This window comes from Mus pahari, chromosome 16 (assembly GCF_900095145.1).
Source record: "Mus pahari chromosome 16, PAHARI_EIJ_v1.1, whole genome shotgun sequence".
Lineage (NCBI taxonomy): Eukaryota > Metazoa > Chordata > Mammalia > Rodentia > Muridae > Mus > Mus pahari.
Genome location: NC_034605.1, coordinates 27258765 through 27283390, shown reverse-complemented (window position 1 = coordinate 27283390; position 24626 = coordinate 27258765). Strand labels below are relative to the sequence as shown.

General features: G+C 43.0%; 7 non-coding genes across 7 annotated transcripts; 2 read left to right on the top strand and 5 right to left on the bottom strand.

Annotated features, from left to right (window-relative positions):
* Positions 1-5857: 5857 nt before the first annotated feature.
* Trnai-aau lies at positions 5858-5931 on the top strand. Its single transcript has one exon. It is a non-coding gene; the product is annotated as a tRNA-Ile (tRNA).
* Positions 5932-8639: 2708 nt separating this feature from the next.
* Positions 8640-8713, top strand: Trnai-aau. The gene has a single exon. It is a non-coding gene; the product is annotated as a tRNA-Ile (tRNA).
* Positions 8714-9954: 1241 nt separating this feature from the next.
* Positions 9955-10027, bottom strand: Trnaa-agc. The gene has a single exon. It is a non-coding gene; the product is annotated as a tRNA-Ala (tRNA).
* Positions 10028-10230: 203 nt separating this feature from the next.
* Trnav-cac lies at positions 10231-10303 on the bottom strand. The gene has a single exon. It is a non-coding gene; the product is annotated as a tRNA-Val (tRNA).
* Positions 10304-18186: 7883 nt separating this feature from the next.
* On the bottom strand, positions 18187-18259 carry Trnav-cac. The gene has a single exon. It is a non-coding gene; the product is annotated as a tRNA-Val (tRNA).
* A 900-nt stretch (positions 18260-19159) lies between these two features.
* On the bottom strand, positions 19160-19232 carry Trnaa-agc. Its single transcript has one exon. It is a non-coding gene; the product is annotated as a tRNA-Ala (tRNA).
* A 3159-nt stretch (positions 19233-22391) lies between these two features.
* On the bottom strand, positions 22392-22464 carry Trnav-aac. Its single transcript has one exon. It is a non-coding gene; the product is annotated as a tRNA-Val (tRNA).
* Positions 22465-24626: the final 2162 nt, after the last annotated feature.

Sequence of the window (24626 nt, the reverse complement as noted above, 5' to 3'; positions counted from 1 at the left end):
TACAAAGCTCACTGTTTGTCTCTGTCTTACAGGAAGCATTTGCATTCAATATCTTCCATTTGTCCCTGCTTTGCCTTCAGACTGCGAATTCTTGCATTTTGAGGTGTTTGTTTGGGGGCGGGGAAATTTTCACACAGGCACTTTTGAAGAGCTTCACAAGTCTTGAAACCAAGATTTAGGGATGCCTAGTCTCAGGTACTACTTTCGGTCTTTTTTATTTTACTCCATTGTTGTATATCTTTTTTACTCTCCTGAGTCAACCCTACCCTGTTGGAACAGTGTCTATCACTGAATACTTAAAGGTATAAACAGCTCACACCAGTCCTGGGAAACTGCAGGACAGGTGATGCAAATTTGCAGGTCCAATCATGTTGCTTTGGACATTATCTTTAAAATGCCACAATTGGCCGGGCGTGGTGGTGCACTTGGGAGGCAGAGGCAGGCGAATTCCTGATTTTGAGGCCAGCCTGGTCTACAGAGTGAGTTCCAGGACAGCCAGGACTATACAGAGAAACCCTGTCTCCAAAAACAAACAAACAAACAAAGCCACAGTTGGCACATTATATTAGCACATTATATTAATATCAGCACATTTTATTGATATTAAGCATTATATTGATATTGTATTTCTTGTTTTTTTTTTTTTTAATTTAAGATTTATTTATTATATGTAAGTACGCTGTAGCTGTCTTCGGACACACCAGAAGGGGGAGTCAAATCTCCTTATGGATGGTTGTAAGCCACCATGTGGTTGCTGGGATTTGAACTCAGGACCTTCAAGAAGAGCAGTTGGGTGCTCTTACCTGCTGAGCCATCTCACCAGCCCTCTTGTTTGTTTTGTTTCTTCTTTTCCACGTCTATGACCCCTGAACCTATTAAGGATCTTATTGACATTATTTCTCTCAATCTATTTTTTTTCATAAGCCTATATATCATTATTCCTATCTTACTGATGAAGCCATGGCTCAGTAGCACTAATCACATAGTGATGATTGATAAAGCCAGACAATAAATAAATCAGGGCTCAGCTTTCTTTCTTTTATTTTCTTTGAAAATTTCATACAGGTTGTCCTAAGTAGGGTTTTCATTGCTGTGATGAAACACCGTGACCAAAGCAACTTTGGAGGAAAAGGTTAGTTTGACTTACACTTTCACATCACTGTTCATCATCAAAGGAAGTCAGGATAGAAACTCAAAGTAAGGCAGAAACCTGAAGGCAGGAGCTGATGCAGAGCCCATGGAGGAGTGTTGATTACCAGCTTGCACCCGTGGTTTGCTCAGCCTGCTTTCTTAAAGAACCCCAGACCATCTGCACAGGGGTGACTCCCCTTACCCCAACACACACAATATGGGCTGGGCCGTCCCCCACTGATAGCTAACTAAGAAAATGCCCTAGACGCTTGCCTACATCCGGAAATTATGTAAACATTTCTCAGTGGAGGCTCCTTCTTCTCCAAGGACTCCAGCTTGTGTTAAATTGACAGAAACCAGGCAGCATACAGGCATACAATGTATCTTCATCATATTCCATTTCCACTCCTTTCCTGATTACCCTGCTCCTGAAACACATCTCACTCTGTGTTTCATGAGTTCATACAAGCAACACTTTATAGTCTTCTTTCTCCAGAAGAGAAATTCCTGTTCCTGTATCAGCATAGATCTGAAAGACCTCCCAGAGCAAAGAGAAACGCAGCTCCACACTGTCTGATCTAGAGGCACTTGTCTCTAAGTTGCCCCATCCTCACCCTACCCTCCCTCCACTTCTCTTGTGTTTACTGAGCTTCATACTCTGCTTCATCCTCCCCCGCAGTCTGTCTTGATATTCAAGTGTCAAGGGAGTAGAGGAGGTGCAGAGCTCAGAGGGGTTCCACACCTGTTTCTCACCAAAGCAGGGCTCTGGTTTAATACTGAAACATGGTCATGTTCTCTGAGCATAGCTAGCATCACTGGTAGCGACTTTGTTTAAGATCTGTGGAATGACAAGGCCAGCCTAATAATCTACATGCTAAGCTACAGGACAGCCAAGACAGAGAGACCTGACTCAAACAAAATAAAACAAATAAAGATTTTCAGAATGAAGAAATGCTAGCCAGGTAATTTAGAAATATTTAAGAAGAGCACAGTTTTAGAGGAAAAAAGTGGACAGAGACAGGGTCTGAAAAACCCTTATCTAAGTAAGAAATGTCACTAGGGAAGAGTAGAAGGGCATTGTCCTCCGAGTGACTGATGGGTACAGACACTAGCAAGTACCTTCCATGGAGCTATAGGTACCTGGGGAGTGAGGCTTGAGGACCCTGGCTTATGAGGCTCTGCTAAGAATGGGAAAGAATGGTTGTATATACTCATGGCATTAATAGAGCATGTCTTCTTTTATGAGTCACATCCCACAGTTGAGAGGAGTCGAGTCAATTGCATGAGATGGGATGGGGAAAGACAGGTGGTAAGGGCCTGAGCAGGGACCTGCAGAAGCTTCTGAAGGCAGCCAGCCCTTAGGAGCCCAAGAGCCTCTGCAGCACACTAAGTCACATGGCTGGTGACTAATCCAGAGTCTCACCAAGTTTCTTTGAACAGAGAAAGATGTTATAATTGAAAACCACATTGTAGAGGGGGGTGAGATCACATATTTGCAAAGGAATGGAGTTTGGTTCCCAACACCTAGTCAGGGCAATCCAATATCTTCTGGCCTCCTTAGGCATTTGCACTCACATGTTCTCAAGTACACATAGCATCTACACATAACATCTACAGAAATGTAAATGAAGGCAGGCGTGGTGGCACACGCCTTTAATCCCAGCACACAGGAGGCAGAGGCAGGCGAATTTCTGAGTTCAAGGCCAGCCTGGTCTACAAAGTGAGTTCCAGGACAGCCAGGGCTATACAGAGAAACCCTGTCTTGAAAAAAAAAAAACAAAAGAAGAAGAAGAAGAAGAAGAAGAAGAAGAAGAAGAAGAAGAAGAAGAAGAAGAAGAAGAAAAAAGAAATTTAAATGAGCAAAATAATATATACACATATTAAAACATGTCGCTTATATGTACATATAGATATATAAAATACATATCCAAAAAAGCAAACAAAATTTGTGTGTGTGTATATGTGTATCCAGAAGATAGTAGTTTTCTAAATGACATTTGCATACCCAGGTTTAGAATTCTTTAGGGACTCAGTTAAAAAAAAAAAATTAGTATTTTGTCAGAAAGCCAGACTTCAGCCTGTGAATATAAGGTGGGAAATGGCTTGGAAATTGAGTCAAGAGATGCCATTGATGAAGTATGCCTGTGACAACCTTTGTTTTATTTATATTCACAAACTCTGCTCAGGGAGCTTAGGAAAAGTATTCTTTTAGATTGCCTGAGTGTAGGTCAGGCATTCAGAAGGAAGACAAGCAGGAAATCATCTGGGAAGAGGGTGGGTACGAGAGCCAGACTTGTAACAGTGCTCATCAGATATACTGTCACTTAGGAAGACGCAAGCCATTCTTTAGATCCAAGTTTGATCTTCAAAATTTAAAAAGGAAAAAAGACCTGGTGTACTGGGCTGTGTGTGTAGTCCTTACTGTAGACAGGCAGAGACAGGACGGTGCCTGGGGCTCCCTGGACTAGTCTAGCCTAGTCAGCATGCCAAAGGAATACTGTCCCCAAACAAAAATCAGAACACCCAATGGTGACTTAAGAAGGGCATGTTGTTCCCTGGTCTTTACATATGAGCAGACATGTACACGTGTATATATAAACTGTTTTTATTTTATTTTATTTTTTTGAGACAGGGTTTCTTTTTATAGCCCTGGCTGTCCTGAAGTCCCCTCTGTAGACCAGGCTGACTTCAAACTTAGAGAAATTTGCCTGCTTCTTCCTACCAAGTGCTGGGATTAACAGCATGTACCACCACCACCCAGCTTTTATTTATATTTTAATATAAAAGATATGCATGTATGAATGTATGTATGTATGATTTTATTTGCTTTTTTAACCAGCAAATACACCCTACTTGAAGATACTTACCAGAGAACAATGCCCATGGAAGTTTAGTGCTATAACAGGGCTCCAGACCTTAGTAGGCCCCCAGACCTTAGCACAACAGAGTCCATGGTGGAAGTACCATTCAGGACAAAAACTCAACATGTAGACTTGCTAAACAGAAACAAAGACCTAATCAATCAAAGTCTATACTTCTGGAAAAGGCTCTAAAACTTTGCTTTTTTGGCTTCTGTAGTTCTGCTTCTGGCTGTTTTTGTTAACTGAAGTATGTCAATCCATGACATGGTTTTTGTGCTTAAAGGCTCACCCTGTGAAAGGTTCGGTGCTACACTTGGATCCTGAAACTCAGTGTGGTCACTGCCGGCTAATGAAGACTTTCAGTTGCCTGAAATTCATGTCCAAGAAGTCTTCTCTGGTGAATACTCCACGACACAGGTTGGAGAGGGAAGGACATAAAGAGCAGGGTGCTGGCACTCATCTCTCCCCTCTCATTCTAGGTCAGTGAGTGAGATTTCCATTTCCCCACATCTCCCAAAGAAATGAACTACCCTGCTAACATGTAATCAAGCTCGCTGTGCCCAAGTCCGCTGTGCACACTCGGCAGGCTCAGTAGTTTTGATAATCCAATCGGAGACGCAATTCCTGGGGCATGTAGGGCGAGGATTTCGGGGGTTAACTTCAGAGAAGGTTTTGGAAGGTCTTCTTCAGCTGCACGCTCACGGGTTTTCTAACCTTGGACGGTTACTGAATCAATATCCTTGACAGGGTGAAACGACGCGGCAGAGCTTGTGGACCGGCCGTCGGAGACAGCCTGGCTGTAAAAACAGTTTTGAGTTTAGTGTGGTGCAGTGGCTTGTGACGTTTCTAGGAGCCGTGCGTCACGTTTCACGCGTCGCGCTTTTTTCCGAATCCTCCTTTGTTCGTGTCTACTTTGTGGTTGTCACCACAGCAAGACTACCAGTTAGGGGACTGTAGCTCAGAGGGTCCCTGGAGAACAGGACCAACGATGTCTTTTCATCTAAGAACGGAAGAACAGCGTCTTTTCACCGAAGAACAAACGACTGGGGAGGTGGAGGTAGATGCGCAGCGTTGGTCTCCTCAGTTACAGACTCGAGGTTGTGGGCGACTTTGGAGTCACAGATATTAGTTGTCACCAAGGTTCCTTGTCTCAGCGACGAGGGACTGCCTTAGACGTCAGGATGAGGAGGCTTCAAGCTGGGTCCTTTTATCCTGGTAGAAGGGAAACCCAGGCATCGGGTTCTGCAGTGGTCAGCGCTGGCTCAGTCCGACCCCGTGAGAATCGCCTTGTCCCTTTTGTCGCCGTTAAGTGCCAGACGTATTTCTTGGGTGACCTGAAATACTCATTTCAGAATCTCAAGTTTTTGATTCCTTCGCTACTTCATTAAAGGAGGACGGAATGAGCATGGAGAATCCCACTGTGTTACCCAAATGTTTTTGGCGGGAGGATTCCGAAATTCAGTAACATAGGAAAGGTTATCAAATAGTCACTTAGGGACAACGAGGAGAACTGTGCAGCAGGCGAACTCCGTTGTGGCTAGAGATCGGCTTGTCGTCTGTATGACTACTGAGCCAGTAAACTGCTGTGACCAGCTGTGACCAGTATCTCTGGGTTCCACAAAAAAGGTCAGGAATCATTGCAACGAGCTATTTGTTGCTCTCTTACAGAACTTTCTTTCTGCTCAGAGAAACTTCTAGTCACAACAACGCGAGGTATGTAACTTTTTCCAGCTCCAAGAAATCTTGAAAATCGAAGTAAAGAAAGGCAAGAAAAATGAAAATTCTTTAAAAAAAAAAAAAAAAAATTCAACTGACAAGTACACGTTGTACATTTATAGGGCTAGATAGAAGCTTAGCGCTCAGTTGGCCGGTTAGCTCAGTTGGTTAGAGCGTGGTGCTAATAACGCCAAGGTCGCGGGTTCGATCCCCGTACGGGCCATATGTCGTCTGCTTTTAATCTGTTACAAACCCCAAACAGAATTATGTAAATTTGTACAACAACAACAAAAAACAGTTTACATCTATCTACATTTAAGGTAATACCACAGAAGGCAGCATTTAAGGAATACCACAGAAGGCACTCACTTATTATACAGGGCTTTTAGGATCCCATGAAATAGCATCAAGTATGGTGCTTATATTTTTACTCTCAAGTTCAACAGTGCTGAGGTTTGTAACTTTCAGGGAGGAGGTTTGTTTAAGATTTGTGGAATAAAGAACTGCTAGCCAGGTAGCTTAAAAACCTTGGAGAGTGTAGCTTCAGAAAAGGATGAACAGAGTCAGTGTCTGAAAAACCGTTATCTAAGAAACATCGCTAGTGGGAGAGCATTTTCCTCAAAGTGACTGATGGGCACAGACATTAGCAGGTGGCTTCCATTAAACTTCATGTGACAGGTAGGGGTGGGGCGACAACCTCGAGGACCCTAGTTTATCTAGCTATCTGCTAAGAATAGGAGAAAATGATTGTACGGACCCATGGAATTAATTGAGCGTGTCTTCTTTTATGAGTCACATCCCACAGTTGCGAGGAGTCGAGTCAATTGCATGAGATGGGATGGGGAAAGACACAGAGGGTAAGGGCAGGGGCAGGGACCTGCAGAAGCCCCTGAAGGCAGCCAGCCCTTAGGAACCCAAGAGCCTCTGCAGCAGGCTGGCTGTGCTCTAGATAAGTGAGCTAAGTCACATGGCTGGTGGTTAATCCAGAGTCTCACCAAGTTTCTGTGAACAGAGAAAGATGTTATAATTGTGCAACGATGCTGTAGTGCTGGCTGAGAGCACACACTTCTCATGAAGAGGAACAGAGTCGGTTCCCAGCGCCCAACCAGGCAGCCCCAAAACACCCGTGACTCTAGCCCCAAGGAATGGGATGTCCTCTTCTGTTTCCTTAGACATTTGTATTCATGTGCATGAACACACACAACACAATTTTAAATTTTTAAACCCAAGATAAAAAGGTATAAATATATTTTCATTATGTTGCATACACGTGTGTACATTTAAGAGGATAACCGCTCTCTATTGTTGGTGTGGGTTTGTTATTTTTGTTTTTGTTTTGGGAATAGTCGTATCTCTTTGGCCTGTGACTTTCTGAATAGCCCCCGTCTGTGCCTCTCAAGAGGAAGGAGAGGCATACTTGGTATTTTTAAAAATTTTTATTTTTAATTCTGGGGATCAGAAGAAATTATCCTGCTAAAATATTGTAATTAAGCCCACTTTGCCTAAAAGCCGCACTTTGGTAGAGGCTCGGTAGTCTGGATAATCCAGTCTAATACGCAATTCAAGGGGCTTGTGGGACAAGGATTTCCTGAGACAACCTCCCTTGCACACACACAGGTTTTCTAACCTTGGTGAATTACTGGATCAATAACGGGGACAGGGAGTTGGTGAAATGAAGGCCAACAGAGCTCTTGGACCGGCAGTCCGGGAACCTGGCGGTAAATGCAGTTTTAGTGCAGTGGCTTGGGACGTTTCAAGGAGCCGTGCCTCACGCCCCACGCGTCGCGCTTTTTAAAATCCTCCCTTGTTCGTGTCTACTTTTGTGGCTGTAGCCACAGTAAGGCCAACAGTAAGGCCACCAGTTAGGGGAATGGAGCTCTGAGAGTCCCTAGAGAAAAGGACTAAGAGTGTCTTTTCACCAAAGATCCCTGAAGAACAAACGACTATAGGTGTATGCTGATGTGCTGCGTTGGCCTCTTCAGTTACAGACTTGGAGATTGCGGGCGACCTCGGAGTCACAGATATTCGTTGTCACCAAGATTGGGCGACCCGAAAATATTCATTTCAGAATACCAAGTTCCCATCTCCTTCGCGACTTCATTAAAGAAAGACCGAATGACACGGAGGGTATCCCTGTCGCCTCTTTCGGTTTCCACTGAGGCAGATAAAAAATGCCACGAAGCGCCGGGATTCCCAAAACTTCTGGAACAGCTACAGGTCTAGTGACAATAAGTAAATCCCAGTTCAAGCTCAGCGGAGCTTGGCATAGCAGCGACCCAGGACAGGCGTGGATGGGCCGAGAGGACTCGTCCTTGAGACGGACTAGGGCGCGCTGGTCCTGCACTCTTCTCAACACGCGGCGACTCCACGGACCGCGACAGTGTCCAGAGAGACCACGTCCCGCCGGCCTGGAGCAACGCAGATCTTCTGGGAACACATACCCGGCAACTCCGCCGCTGGTCAGGAATCCCCGCCACTAGCTAGCAGCCCAGTAGAGAGGCTTGATCTGGAGGAGGCCTGCCACCCTCCGCGTTATCTGAATGTTTTTGGAGAATGTATTCTGAAGTTGATTAAAACTGGCAAGACTTCCAATAGTCACTTGTGTGTAAGAGGAAGAAGTGGGCTGCGGAACTCGGTCTCGGCCAGTTTACAGCTGGCTTGCAGTTTGTACGTCGACTGAGCCAGTGGACTGTACTGTAGGGCGAGTCTCAGGGTCGTACAGACCAAGTTGAGGAGTGAGTGACATTTGTGTGCTGTCGTACAGAATTTTCTTTCTGTTCATAGAAACTTTCTACTTAGAAAAAGGAGGGGTTTGTCAATCTTTACATCTTTAAGAAAATCTTAAGATTTCAAAAAACAAAATGAAACCCTTTCTTTTGACAACTTTACCGTTAAATATCTGTAGAGGTCGTAGGGGCCAACTCCACATCTGGCCGGTTAGCTCAGTTGGTTAGAGCGTGGTGCTAATAACGCCAAGGTCGCGGGTTCGATCCCCGTACGGGCCACACTTTTTTTTTTCGACCAGGGTTTCTCTGTGCAGTTCTGGCTGTCCTGGAATTCACTCAGAAATCCGCTTGCCTCTGCCTCCCAAGTGCTGGAATTAAAGGCGTGCGCCACCACCGCCGGCACCACATATGTTTTAGCTACTGTGCTTTGCCTTCAAAATAAAAATAAAAGACGAAACGAATATGGCACAGATCTACTCTGTATAGCTGTGTAAGGCATACCACATTGAATGTGTTTCCTTTTGATTGCACTGTGCCGTCTAGCTGCGTTCTTATTTCGTGTCCTGAAAGCACACTTCATATTTTGTAAAGAACCAGAAGGAATCAATCTGGAAGCAGTGGGAAACAGCAGTGAGTACCTGGGTCTTTCTTCTTGCCACGTTTCCCTCAGGGAACCTCCTCTTCAGTCACACTGACTTCACACAGACTTCCTGCAAAGCTGTGTGCATTAGAAGGCTGGGTAATGCTACCAGGAAAACCCAGTCCTTGCCTCTGGCTGCTCCTTCATTTCTGTTTTCTACCTTCTGTTAATCTAGAGACACTGACCTGAGGAATGTCGGGTTCAGAACCCCAAGTCCTTCATCAATATCCAGCTGCTTAGTGAGGTCCAAAGGATCTTCCAGCCGAGAGCTTTCCAGTTTTCTGAACCTGAGTTTTGTCCCTCCCAGCAGTCCCAGGGAGCCTAGCAGAGGTCTGTGTTGTGGCATTTACAATGATCCTTTTAGTGAGCTTCCCTGTTACATTATAGAAGGCAAATATTAAGACGATGTAATGTTAAGTCAGATGTTTCAGATATTTCTCCGAGGTTTAACGTGCTGTGGATTGAAATAGGGCTTTGTATGCTAAGCAAGCATCATGCCACTAAGCTACTACATTCCAGCTCTTACATACTTTAAAGTCTGGGATTCATATAAACAAGCCCCTCTGGGCTGAGTGAGCAGGTTCACTTACAACTGCCCTTTTTTGTGTTTTATAAAAAGAAAAAGAAGCTAAGGATATGTGTGGTGGCACAGAAGAGGTTCTGACCCAGTGTCTGGCGTGTGAAAGAGCAAATAGAGACACTCACAAACTTTTATCAAATGCAAAGACTAAGGAGTACATGATGTGGGTATGAGAAACTGGCAAGCGAGTGTGTGTGTGCTAAAGGGAGCAAAAGCGTAAGACTTTTTTTAAGTCTCCAAATTCCAAAATTGGAAAAGCAGATTGTCAGGCTTTCACTGGAAACATGCTGTGAAAATAACTGGAGGATGTGGGCATCGATCCCACTACCTCTCGCATGCTAAGCGAGCGCTCTACCATTTGAGCTAATCCCCCACCATAACGAGGAATTTTTGTGTAGTCTTTTATGCTGAGCGTCTTCACTTAGCATCACGCAGGTACCTGGTATAGCTTGGACTCAGGAAAACATAACAGTGAAGGCTGAAACCGTAGAGCTGAGATTGTCTTAATTCCCCAGAAGTGTAGGGAATGAGCTGAGACTCTGAAAGCACAAGAGAAAGTGAGAAAAAAAATAGTACTGTTTCCGCCCGGTTTCGAACCGGGGACCTCTCGCGTGTGAGGCGAGCGTGATAACCACTACACTACGGAAACCCTCCACTTTCCTGATTCCGTCACGTTACTATCCAAGATACAGTAAATTTGCTAAAATCTTATCTGTGAGAACTACAATGCAAACAAACCAAAGATTAAAAAGTCACAGTGGAGAGGCGACATCCTGTACAGGGAAGGATTAAAAGTTGTGACTTCCACGGAGTGAAAAAGGGAAAGAGCTCAGCGAATGGAGAAGCTTGTCGTAGGAGTGAAGACTCATCTGTGCATCTCAGGGAAATCCCTAACATGTCAAACACAGAGAAAGGAGGAGGATAGAAGAGTCTGATCAACTGGAGACACTTCGAGGAGAACGATGTAGGTTCCAGGGAGCTTTTGAGCGACGCTCCGCAGGTGACTCAGTCACAGCATCATGTTAAGGGAAGATGCTTAGAAATGGAAAATTGAGACTAGTAGAGAGGGGGCCAGGTTCCACTCAGGCTGAATAGAGTTTTTGTCCTCACGATGTTGGCGGCAGCAGTGCCCGGTAGCTCACTGTCGGTGAGGCGAAGAAAAAACTCCTACCATGACTTAGAATGGGTAAAAGATGGACGAAGGTGGGGAAAATTCCAGAATGGCGGACAGAGCAGCTCAGTTTAAGGGGGGAAGAGGGGGCCCTAAGATGGTCTCACAGAAAAGGTTCGGACTCAACATTTGTAAACACAAGCACTCTTTAAATGTGCCTGCGGGAGCCCGGACCCGACCCGACCTCCACCCTGTGGGAACCGGTGTCAACCCAGGTCCACTAGCTCTTTCCCACTGCCCCTCTGATTCCTCATTCCTTCGTATCACCCAGCAAGCTACAGAACCCCTCTCTACCAGGAAGCCCACGGCCGCCACACTTGCCAAGGATCCAGAGTGGGCGACAGCAACCAAAGAACAGAAAACCCACCCAATAAAGACAGGAACAGATAACTACACCAAGAAACGCCTCAAGTATCATAACTTCTCTGCCAAATGGACAGGCAAGACAGTATGCCTTCCCGGGAAGCCAATAACCTTAATGAAACAGGCCTTGAGAAATGCAATATATGCAAAAAAGCTTAAGACAAGGGCTTTAGAATAGTAATTATGAATGTGTTTAAGGACCTTAACCTTAAAAAAGATAAGAAAAATGCCTAACTGTAAAGTGTAAAAATACAGTTAAATGAATGTGGTAGTTTGAAAAGAAGTGGTCTCTATAAGCTCTATATTTGAAAGGATTAGGATGCGTGTCCTTGTTGGAGCTGATGTGGCCTTTTTGGAGGAAATGCGTCACTGAAGGTGGGCTTTGAGGTTTCAGAAGCACAAGCCAGGCCTAATGGCACACACTCTTCTTGCTCCTTGCTGATCCAAAAAATAGAACTCTCAGCTCCTCCAGCACCATGTCTGCCTGAGCGCTACCATGCTTCCCCTATCCTGATAAAGAACTAAACCTCTGAACTGTAGCCCATCTCCAACCTAATCAGAGTGACCGTGGTCATGGTGCTTCCTCACAGCAATAGAAACCCTAAGACAATGAGATAAGAACAACATTTCAAGACAGGAAAGCAGAAATAGAATCACTGAAGAAAACCTAAACTGGACATAAAAAAGGTTAGATGTCAAACAAAACCTCAAAAGTAAGCCTCATCAGCAGATTACAAGACAATTGACAGAATTTTAGAACAAAGTAGAGTAAATAGCTCAGTCAAAGAAAATGGTAACACTAAAAACATCTAGTTAAAAAAAAAATCTATGACAACTAATCAAAGGTTGACAAAGCATTTTTTAAACAAAATCACAGAAGAAAAATTTCCAAATCTAAAGAAGGAGGCACCTGTTCAAGTAGAAGAAGCTCACAGAATACCAAATAGACAGGACCAGAAAAGAAAGTCCCCAGTCTCCTAATATTCAAAACTTTGAATATGTAGACCAAAGAAACAATTTTTAAAGTCGCAAGATAAAAAGATTAATCTTATAAAGGCATGCTCCTTAGAATAACTCCTGACTTCTCAATGGACACTCTCAAAGCCAGTAGGGCCTGGACAGATGTTCCATAATGCCAGAGAGACTACGGATGCCAGCCCAGACTGCTATACCCAGCAAAACTGTCAATCATAGCTAATGAGAAAAGAACGACATTCCACAATTTTTTTTTTAAAAAATAATTCCTGTCTACCAATCCAGCTCTACAGAAAACATTAGAGGGAAACTTCACTCTGATGAGATGAGCCACATCCAAATAGACACAGAAAAAAAAAATCCCAGAACAGCAAGTAAAGCAAAAGAGAGGGGGAACCTCACAACGGATATCAGGGGTTATCAATAACAGACTAAGAGATTAGAAAACAGAATCCATCTTCCTACTGAATGTAAGAAATAAATCTCATTGTCAAAAGATAGACAGCATCTCATGGTAAAAGGATGAAAAAGGTGTTCCAAGTAAATGGTCCCAAAAAGTAAGCAGGTACACTTATTTTAATATCAGACAAAATAGACTTCTAATCAAAACTGACCAGAAGTGATAGGGAAGGACACTACATATTCTTTAAAGGAAAAACCCACCAAGAGAATATTGCAGTTGCAAACAGTTATGCACCAAACACAAGGCCACCAAAATTCATACTAGAAATACTACTATAGCTGAAATCACAAATTTATAACACACATGATAGTGGGTGGTTTCTATTCCCCAGTTTCCTCAATAAACAGGTTAGCAAGAAAAACACTAAACAGAAATACTGCCGTTAACATCATAAGTCAAGTGGACCTAGCAGACATCTACAGATCATTCTAACGAAGCATTAAAGAACACACTTTATTTTCAGCCTCTCATGGGACTTGCTCCAAAAATGGCCACATACCAGGACAGAATGCAAGTCTCAACAGATATAAGAAAACTGAAATAACAGTTTTCCTCTTTTCTGCCCACTGTGGGTTAAAGCAAAGGAGGGAATATGGACTCATGGAAACGGAATAACTCATTATTGAATGAAAAAATGGGTCAAGACAGAAACCAAGAAAGGAATCTCTTTTTAAAATGAATGGAAATAAAAATACCACATACACAGACACACTGGACACAAGGAAGGTGGTTCTAAGAGTCAAGTTCATAACACTAAGCATTTCTTACACACACACACACACACACACACACACACACACACACACTCATGGAGTGATGTCACAGCAGTATCTTAGTGACACCTGAAAGCTCTAGAACAACAAGAAGGAATAACAGCCCCAAAGAGAAAACAGCAAGAAATAATCAAACTCCAGGATGAAGTCAATGAAATAGAAACAAGCAAATATACATACAGAAATAATACAAAGAGTTAATAGAATGAGTTGGTTCTTTGAGAAAAACAGTAAGATTGGCAATATTTTAGCAAAATGAATTAACAGACAGTGAGATGATCCATAATAACAAAAGCTGAAGTGAAAATGGGAACATTATAACAGAGACTGGGGGAACTCAGAGGATCACAAGGACACGCCTTGAAAAATCTCTCTCCCACCAAATTGGAATGCCAATAAGAAATGGATGAAAAGTTTGATATGTATCATCTACCAAAGTTAATTCAAGATCAAATAAGCAATTTAAACATACCCATAACCTCTACTAAGAATAAGTGTCTCCCCCCCCCCCAAAAAAGCAAGCCCTGACCCAGGTGGATTCAGTGCAGAATTCTACCAAACCTTCAAAGCAGAGTAAACAGCACTCTTCAAATTATTTCAAAAATAGCAACTGAAGTAACACCAATTCCTTTAACAAAGCTAGTATTATTTCAATGCCAAAACTCTTCAGACTCAACAAAAAATTTACAGATCAATATCATTTATGAACATAGTCACAAAATTCTCAATAAAAGGTTTGCAAGTTGAATCCAAGAACATATAAAGATTATGCACCATGATCAAAGTTGGCTTCATTACAAAGATGCAAGGGTGGTAGATCAATAAATACAGTGCACCACATAGATGAACTAATAAGGATACGAAATACCTTCATTCATTAGATGCAGAAAATCCAGCACCCTTTCATGATAAAAGTCCTGAAGAAACTAGGGATGCAAAACATACCCTTTAATACACTTCAATTTACAGCAAGCTCACAGCCAACACTAACCTAAATAGAAACTTAAAGCTTTTTCAGGAACAAGATAAGAATGCCCCCTCTTTCTATATCTATTCAATGTACTAATTGAACTTCTTAACAAGAACATAAAACTGAAGCAGATCAAAAGGATGTGAATAGGAAAAGAAGTCAACATATCTTTATGTGTAGATGACATGATTTTATACAGAAAATCCCCTAAAGACTGCATCAGGACTCAGCTATAGCTGATAAACAGTTTCAGCCACAGTTGAATACAAAATTAACATATTAAAAACCAGCAGCCCTTCTACAAACAAATAACGAATGGAGAAAGAAATCAGGGGAACAATACCTTTCACAATAGCCTCAAATTAATATCCTAGGATGACTCTAACTAAGAAGGTGAAAGTGTGTAAATAAAAACTTTAAGATATTGAAGAAATAAGCTGAAAATGGAGACACTAGAAGATGGAAAGGCCTACCATGCTTATGGATTGGTAGGATTGATATTGTGAAAATGGCATCTTGCCAAAAGCACTTTACAGATTTAACTCAATACCCATCAAAATTCCAATGCAATTCTTCATAGAAATTAAAAAAAATCTTTAAGTTTATATGGGAATTAAAACAAAACAGAACAAAAACCAACCTCAGGATAGCTAAAATAATCCTGAGTGATAAAAGAACTGCTAAAAATATCACCTCCCAGATTTTACGTTGTATTATGAAGCCATGGTAATAAGAACAGTGTGGTGTCCACACAAAACCTGAGGGGTTGATCAATGGAATTGAACTGAAGATTCATGCATAACTTCACACACCTATGGACAATTGATTGCTAACAAAGAAGCCAAAACCACAAAATGGAGAAAAGACAGAATTTCCAACAAATGGTGCTTGACAAACTGGACAGCTGCATATACAAGAATAAAAATAGATCTACATCTATCACCCTCCACACAACTTAACTCCCGATACCCAAAATCTGATAGATTATAGAGTAGGGAAAAGGTTTGAATTCATTGTCTTGGGAAAGGGCTTTCAGAATAGGACACTGACAGCAAGGCAGTAAGATTAATAAAACGGAACCTCGTGAAGCTAAAAACCTCTGTACAGCAAAGGGCACATCATTTGTCAAAACAGCGGGCTACAGGAAGGGGAAAGTTGTTTACAAATTATACATCTCAAAGTGGGTTAGTAAGTACAATATATGAGGAACTAAACAAAACTGGAACAAAAACTGGACATCAAGAAAACAAATAACCCTATTTTAAAGTGACATATGAAACTAAACAGAAGGTTCTCAAAAAAATGAAAGACAACGCGGAGAGCTTTTGCGGCTGCTTGGCAGGAATCTGACATTGGCTGAGGACAAGGAAATGAGCTTCAGGCATGAATATGACTTTGGGCTAGGATGGGGAAGTAGGCTCAGATATCTTGGTCATCCTGATAAGCCCTTAGAAACAGTGGCCGAGGGAATGGTCGTGGGTCTTTGCTTATTGCCTTGCTTGTTCCTTGACTATTTGTGTTTATTGTCTTGTTCCTCAACCTAGAACTGACACTTGCATGTAATTAAAATGCTATAAAAGCAGTTTGGGAAAAAAATAAACCTACCTCAGCCTCAGAACTGGCTAGGGTCATGCTACAATTTTGTCTTAACTGTCTTTTTTCTTTTTCTTTTTCTTCTTTTTAATCCTCATTCCTGCACTGCTCTTTAGAGAAATGATATTCTGAAATTTGCAGTTAAATGGATGGAGGTAGAAAAAATAATCCTGAGTGAGGTAAACCAGATGCAAAAGACTAATATTGTTTGCTATCTTTTATGTGGATTTTGTTTTTAAGCTTTTGATACGTGAGCTACAATCTGAAAAAAAACCACAGAGATTAGGTACCCAGTAAAGAACTAGGGTGTAGGAGAGGATCTCACAGGAAGGGGAAACAGAAGACAGTAGCTATGGAGGGACAAAGAAGAAACTAGACTAGAATTAAATAGGTACTTGGATGGAAGACAAGGGTAAAGGAGGGAACACGGTGAGGGACAACTAAGGACTTAGCCATATCTGCCCTTTCCAGAAGCAATGAAGGTTCAGGTAAATTGAGTGTTTTTCTCAGGGTCCCAGAGTTGGGAAGTATCAAGACCTGAATTGGGAAGCAGAGGTTGAGTATCAAATACTAAGCTCTTCCTCGGCCCCAACTCCCCTGTCTCTACCAGGTCTGCACAGTAACTCACCCGTTAACACTCCAGATATCTAATCTCCCAACCTCTCCGGCCTTGAATTCAGACTGAACTCCTGAAAAGTCTCTTGTCCCAGATCTGGGGCTCTGTTACCCTGGGACTCTGTCAGGGCATTCCAGACCAGGCTGCCATTTAGGTCCAGGCTTCAGGAGGAAATTCTCCTTTGGAAAAAGAGCAACCGAGTATGCTCTTGCCACTATAGCTTCTAAAGGCAACAGAGCAAGTTGTCGCAATGTCAGCAGGCCCTTCTAGGGTGTGTGTTTCAGCACTTCACCTAGCAGAAAAGTGTGCAAATGAGCTGTATGTCCAGACTCTGCTGTTTTCTTCCTTATATGGGTTGGAAGGTTCTTCACCTGAGGTGCGGAGGTACAGGTAAACCTGCAGATTGTATCTCAGAACTCGAACCCAGGAGCAGCTTCCTGGTCTCCAGGTCTACATGGCTGATGAATCTGAAAATGCAGGCCTGAGGTTCTCACAGACAATCAGTTCAAAAGCCTTTCAGGACCAGAGCATCGAGTCCACTTTCTAACACAGTTGTTCTCAACCTGTGCGTTGCAACTCCTGAGGGGCGGGGGAGTTTTCGAATGACCCTTTCACGGAGTTGCCTAAGACAACAGGAAAACACAGATATTTACATACGTTTCATAACTAGCAAAATTACAGCTGTGAATTGGCAATGAATATAATTTTGTGGTTCTGGGTCAGCACAGCATGAGGAACTGTATTAAAAGGTCTCAACATTAGTACGATGGCTTGTATTTGCTTGGCCCAGGGAGTGGCACTATTAGAAGTAAGCTAGCCTCGATTAAATGTCATTTGTAAGAGTTGCTTTGGTCATGGTGTCTGCTCACAGCAGTAAGATCCTAAGATAGATAATTAGGAAGGCCGAGAACTACTGTTCTACGAGAAAAGTGCGAGAGGGAAGTGGACATGGAAAAATGTGGAGCGCCAACAAATTCCTGGTGGCAGGGGAACGGTGTGGCTTCCTTTGTTTTTTTTTCCAGAAAGAGCATGGAGAGTGTGCTCCCGAAGGTCTGGTCAAGAAACATGGTGAAAAGCTCTAGCAGGCCGGGGCATGACAAACAATGGTGCCGACAGCTTTAGCCTTTTGTCCTTCTCCCCCTTGATAAGACGTTAGATTACATTTCCAAAGCTGACCCCCAAGGTCTAGTCCCTTATGTGCCTACTGATTCATTTGTGTGACTGAACACCAAGGTCCAACTATCAAAACATCAAGGTCAAAATTCATTTTTTTTTTTAAACTAACTGATTAAAATGTCCAATCAGAATTTACCAAGTCCTAGCTCATTCTAACACAGACCTCCGTTTTTTCTGTCTTAAAATTAACACTTGCAAAGCTCTTTACTGTGGTCTCTGCTGGTTTCAGATTCAGCCACCTTGTCTCTTTGCCTTGCTTAATAATGGATCTCTTTGTATTTGGTTTGTACTTGAAAATTGGTGTTTGGGTGTGATCTATGCCTAATCTGGGACTCAGAGGGAAGCACCCTACAGTGCATGCGGTGCTTACTCTGTTGAAAATCTGAGGACTTCAGGAAAAAAAAAAAAAAAAGAAAAGAAAGTAGCAAGTAATGTTTCCGCCCGGTTTCGAACCGGGGACCTCTCGCGTGTGGGGCGAGCGTGATGACCACTACACTACGGAAACACACGCCAACACCACTTATTTTACTTTGCCTTCCAAGACGTGCACTGAGACGTGCACTGTATCCTTGTTCAAGTGTGATCTAGAAGTTACAGAGCCACACCAACGGAGACAAACGCAAGGAATGCAACTAAGCAAAGATAAAAATCATAGTAGGAGGCGAAATCCTGCTACAGAGAAGGATTAATGTGACTTGGCCGGCGCACAGGGCGGAGGGAGGGAGACGAGTAGGAATCCCAGAGTTAAGAAGTAGCAGTGCACCGCAGGGGAATCCGGCGCGTGTAAAACTCAGTCAGGGAATGAGGTTGGAAGAGCCTGACAACCCGGAGACATTCGAGGAGCATCTTGTGGCCTCTGGAGAGAAACTGGGCAGATGGCTCAAATGTTCACAGCAACTTGTTAAGGAAAGATTCTCATCCTCTCCCCTCTCCCCTCTCAACAGAGCTTAGAAATGAAAAATTGAGACTAGTGGGGAGGACGCCACATGGCGCTCAGGCCGAGTGGAGTTTAGTCCATGAAATGCTGAACTCCAGGCAGTGCTGTACTGTGGGTAACTCGGGTGAGGAGCAAAACAATCCTCCGATAACGCGGTTGAGTTAGCAAAGAGATGGACGAGAAAAAGAAAGGTTCCAAAGACGCAAGAGAACGCAGCACCGTTAAGAGGAAAAGCCTAAACCTGGGTTCTGACTAAAAGTCTGACGAGTGGAAGGACAAATGGAGACGCTCAGAAACATTTGTCAAATGTAAACGAGTACATGACGTGGATGTGAAAACCTCTATTTTATCTTCAGAGTGTCTGAGGAAAGCCCAAGACTAAAGCTTAGGAGGGTAGTTTCAGTCCTCAATTTAGAGGAAGCGAGCACTCTTCCAAGTCGTGGTGCATAAGATAACATAAAGGTTAACTGGAGGATGTGGGCATCGATCCCACTACCTCTCGCATGCTAAGCAAGCGCTCTACCATTTGAGCTAATCCCCCGACCTAAGGTAAGCCTTTTTTTCTATTTCCTTTTATGCTAATTGTCTCCACTGGTCCTCACACAGGTATCTGATATAGCTATGAAGCAGGAAAGCATGACAGCATGACAGCATGATATCATGACATCATGACAGCGTAGGCTGAAACGGTGGAGCTGAGATTGTCCTGACTGCCTAAAAGTGTAGTGAATGAGCTGAGAATTTAAACACACAAAAGAAAGTGAGAAAGAAGAAAAAGAAAACCGCCCAGTCTCAAACCAGGGACCTCTCACGTGTTAGGCGAGCGTGATGACCACTACACTACGGAAACACCCTGTATTCATGTATTTTCCTAGTTTCTACGGATGCGTTCAAAACTTCTTTAGTAAATGACAGGATGTTGACATTCTTTGTATATGTGTGTTATCATGGGGTTCAAAGTAACTACGGTGGCTATCCCTCTCCATCCCTAGCCGTTACTCTTACTCTGTCACTGCCAACTGAACACTCTGTACACTGTAAGCAAAGTCCTGTGGAATTTGTCCCTCTGTGACTGGTTCACCTCACTTAACACCATGTCCTCAGCTTCGTCATTCCAGTGATTGCAAGTGACAGAGCCTCTTTATAAAGGGCGGAGTCTGCTGTGTTTTCATTTGTCCATGGATAGACAGTAGCTTGATTTTTGTATTTTGGTTATTAGGAGTAATCCTGCTGTGAATGTGAAGGCGTGAGTGTCTAAAAAAGTCACTGAATGTTTCAGAACACCTTGATTCCACTACTGTGGCTATGTGCTCAGTGAGGGACAGGCTCTGTGGCTCTCTTCTCATTTTCTAAAGAAATTGTCATGTTAGAGCACTAGCTGCTTTTCCAGAGCACCTGACTTTGATTTCCAGCAGCCATAGATCACTTGTTAATATAAGTGAAATAACTAGAGCGCTAATAAGGAATAAAATTATTTGTGTATGGTCAAGAAAACTTATTTATTCCTCTATAATGGGTGATGTGGCATCTTGTAAGCCTAATTGGAAAGGGTAAGTAAGCCATCTAAGAGATATAGATGTAACTCTGTAATTTAACTTTGACAGTTATATAATTAATTTACTATTATCCCGGGGCATCTGCCGCCTCCTTATGGCCATTTGCGAAACTGCATGCAAATAGCTTAACGATTCTTTCTTTGAGTCAGCCAACAACACACAGACACCTCCCCCCTCCCCCATTTTAGTGTCTTAAGGTTCTATTGCTGTAAAGAGACATCATGATTACGGCGATTTTTATAAAGGAAAACATTTAATTGAGGCTGGCTTACAGTTTCAGAGGTTTAGTCCATTATCTTCATGGCAAGAAGCATGACAGTGTGAAGGCAGCCATGATGCTGGAGAATTCTCTATCTTGATTCACAGGCAATAGGAAGAAGACGGTGTGTCTCACTGGGCATAGCTTGAGCATAGAAATCCACCCCGACAGTGACACACTTTCTCCAACAAGGCCACATCTCCTGATAATGTCATTTTCTATGGATCAAGCATCCAAACCCATGTCTATCATCAAACTCTATGGGAGCCATTGATATTCAAACCACCACAATTCACTCCCTCACCACCGTAGGCTAGTAGCCATATCATAATGCTGAAATGCATTCAGTTCAATTTCAAGAGTCCCTATTGTTTATAACAATCTCAAACTTCCTTTAAAGTCCAAATTTCAAAGTCTCTTCTGAGATTCATGCAATCTCTTAACTGTTATTCCCTGTCAAATTAAAATGAAAAAAGCAGATCACATACTTCTAGCATGCAGTGACCCAGGATATACATTATTGTTCTGAAAGGGAGCCCAGTGAACAAATACTGGACCAACAAGATGAAAAATCAGCTGGGCAAATTCCAAAATCTGCAATTCCATGTCTGATGTCCAAGTGCTCTCTAGATCTCCAGCTCCTTTCAGCCTTGTTGACAGCAACAGACTTCTTTCTCATGGACTGGTTCCACTCCCTGTTAACAGCCTTCCTAGGCAGGTGTCCTAGAACTCTTTCATCTCCAACATTTTGAGGTCTCCCGACCTCTACAGCCTTGAATTTAGACTGGGCCCCTGGGAATGGTCTCCTATTCCAGAGCTACAGAAACAACCACGGAACTGTTTTCTCTCATTTTACAATCCAAGTCAAACACTATAACCTTGTTAAAGTGTAGTCTTGAAGTTACAGATCCACATTAACTAAGAGAACTTTGAGAAATGCAACGAAAATAGAGATACAAACTATAGAGGAGAGGCGAAAACCTGTCACAGGGAAAGAATAAGAAATGCACCTCGGGCGGAGTGGTGGAGGGAAGAGTTAATGGAAAGAAGCGCGGGAGTAGGGATTCCCGCACTGACACGCAGCGCTGCACCGCAGTGGAATCGCATGCGTGTAAAACACACAGATGGCAGAAGGTTGGGGAGAGCCTGGTTACATGGAGACACCTCGAGGAGAACGTTGTAGTCGCTGGAGAGCTTTTGAGAGAACCTGGGCAGGTGGCAGAATTTAGAAATGGAAAATTGAGACTAGTGGGAAAGCCACATCTCATTCAGGCCAAGAAGAAGTTGGACCATGCGATGCTGTCGGCCGTGCAGATCGGTGAGAGCACAAAAACCCACCAAGAACGCGGGTGAGTGAGCAAAGAGATGAACGAGGAAAAGATTCCAGAGAGGCGGGCAGAGAACTTACAAGTACGAAGTGGTTTAAGAGGAAAAGCCTAAACCTGGTTAAACAGAAGAGGTTCTGCACCAGTGTCTGTCGAATGAAGGAAGAAATAGAGACGCTCCAATCCAATTGTCAAATACACAAACTAGAGGGTGCACAATGTGGTTGTGAGAAACTGGCAAGTGAGTGTGTGCTGAAACTTTTGTTTAGAGTGTGAGAGCAAAGTGTAATGTTCGGTCCTAAATCTAATTAACATAATAACTGGAGGATGCGGGCATTGATCCCACTACCTCTCGCATGCTAAGCAAGCGCTCTACCATTTGAGCTAATCCCCCAAGACACATTAGAGTTTTCTTGTACTTTTATTTATGCCAAATGACTCCATTGTTTTTTGTGTTTTTGTTTTTTCCCCCCACACAAGTTACCATGCCTGTCAAGGCTAAAATCTTCTAACTTCTCAAAAGTGTAGGGAGTGAACTCAAGAGTCTGAAAATATAACGTTGTTTCCGCCCGGTTTCGAACCGGGGACCTCTCGCGTGTTAGACGAGCGTGATGACCACTACACTACGGAAACGCCCTAGAGGGCTCTTTGTTCCCATTTTCTACACATAGATTCCAAGGTTTCCTAGTAAATGGTTTGATGGCATTCTTTGTTTATGTATGTTTCATGGGGTAGCTAAGTCAATGTAACTACGGTGGCTGTCCCCCTCCATCCATAGCCCTTGGTGACCCCACTGTTCTCTGCTACTACTGCCAATCGAATGCAAAGATTGCACAACATAAGCGAAGCACTGTGGAATTTGTCCCTCTGTGGCTGGTTCACCTCACTTACCACCTTGACCTCAGCTTCTTCGTTCCAGTGATTTCAAGTGAAATCACACTTTTTAGAAAGGGCGGAGTAGCTAACATTCCTTGTGTGTCTGCTGTGTTTTCATTTGTCCATTGATGAACGGTAGCTTGATTTTGTATCTTGGTTATTAGGAGTTATCCTGCTGTGAATGTGAAGGTGTGAGTCGCCCATAAGATAAGGATTCACTACCACAAACAGAGCAAGTATGAGCCCATGACTTTGGTAATGTTCCCTGTTGCTAAATTTCTAAAGGAATTGTCGTGCTTGTACTTTTAATGACTGTAATTATTTATATCCCATCAAAATTATGTAAGCATCTTCTTTTCTCCACACCTCAGAAAACACCACCTCTTTTCTGTTTTTGAGGTTGGATAGCAAATGCCTCAACTGTGATGCTCCTTATACTGCCTGCTCAGCTGTCTCTCTTCTTCCTGGTTCAGTCCTTGGAGCAGCACCCTGGGTGTCTACAGTAACTGACATTACATTAATGTCTGCTTGCAGGAGGGAAGGCCTGAAGCAATGTCAGCATCAGGGAAAAGACTTAACTCATGGTCTGGGTTGTGCACAGGCATCTGGTCTTATGCTATTCCAAGCAGGGTATTTAAATGGAAGCACAGTGGGTGACTACACGATACAGTTAGGTTTTCATTTCTCAAGGGAGGCTCTGACTGTCCTGCTGCCTGGCATGCAATTTGCATTTTGACTTTTTACCTTTAGAATTTTCTTTCCATTTTAAGTGGCTGGTTATCTTTGGGGTTAGAGTTAGTGCTGGACAAATGTCAATTAAGAATAAACATATTGGCAGCCAAGCAGGGCTGGTTCCAGTCAATAAAGAAGCAGTCCTCGCCGGGCCTAGGAATCTTTCAGCAACAAATTGCTTAAACAAGTGGTTTTATTATCACAATCACTGTCACAGAAGTGACAGTGGTTACTGCAGTGTCTCCTGATGACATTGGGATTTATGCTCCTCCTGATGACCTGGGCTCCTAACACTCATACATCAGTTCACAACTGTCAGCATCAGGGGTTGTAACACCCATTGTCCACAGACATACACGAGGATAATCACCCATACTCATAATTTTTTTGTTAAAGATCATTTTTAAATATGAGAGCACTCTTCCTTATATTTAACCCTCATCAGTCTGTAATTAATTTCCAGGAATAGCCATCACATCAACTAATCCATAGCCCATATTGCCAACTGAGATCCAGCAAGTATGAGTACAATGACTCCACACTGCATTACAAGTAGGAGTCAGCTAGCTTTGGCTGTAACTGCACACCACAGATCCTAAAGCTAGTAATGAAGTCACAAGGCACTTTCTGAACATGAAATGTCCTAGGAACACAAAATACAGAGTTCTTAAGCCAGTTGAAGTAGCAGGCTCAACTTGCTCCACAGGACAGGGCAGGAGCCTTAAACACCCAACTTTGGAAATTGGTAGTTTGTCTACAAAATAACTTCCCAGTCTTATTTTTGAAGCATGTTCAATTGCCGCAGACGGACTTTTCTGGGGTCCCTGATCTGCGGGGAATGGGTCTCTGGTTGCAGGTAAGCGAGGATTCGGCAAATGTGGGGTGACAAACAGACACGGACACAAGGTAGTGTGGTATCTGAATGCGAATTGTCAAATTGAGCATCAGACTATTTATACAGAAGAAAATAGGGAAGTAAGTACACAAAACATAGGAATGCAAACCTGGAAGGGCTGGCAGGAACCAACTGGGATAACAATAAATGTTAACAGCTGGGATCAAAAAAGAGTTCCACCTAAAGTCAGCTCAAAGTCCGTAGCTGGGGGCAAGGGCTTCATGCCCTTGCCATAGATCCTATAGTCCACCTTCCTCCTAGGCCATTGTAATGCTTGTGTATGGGTGTAACT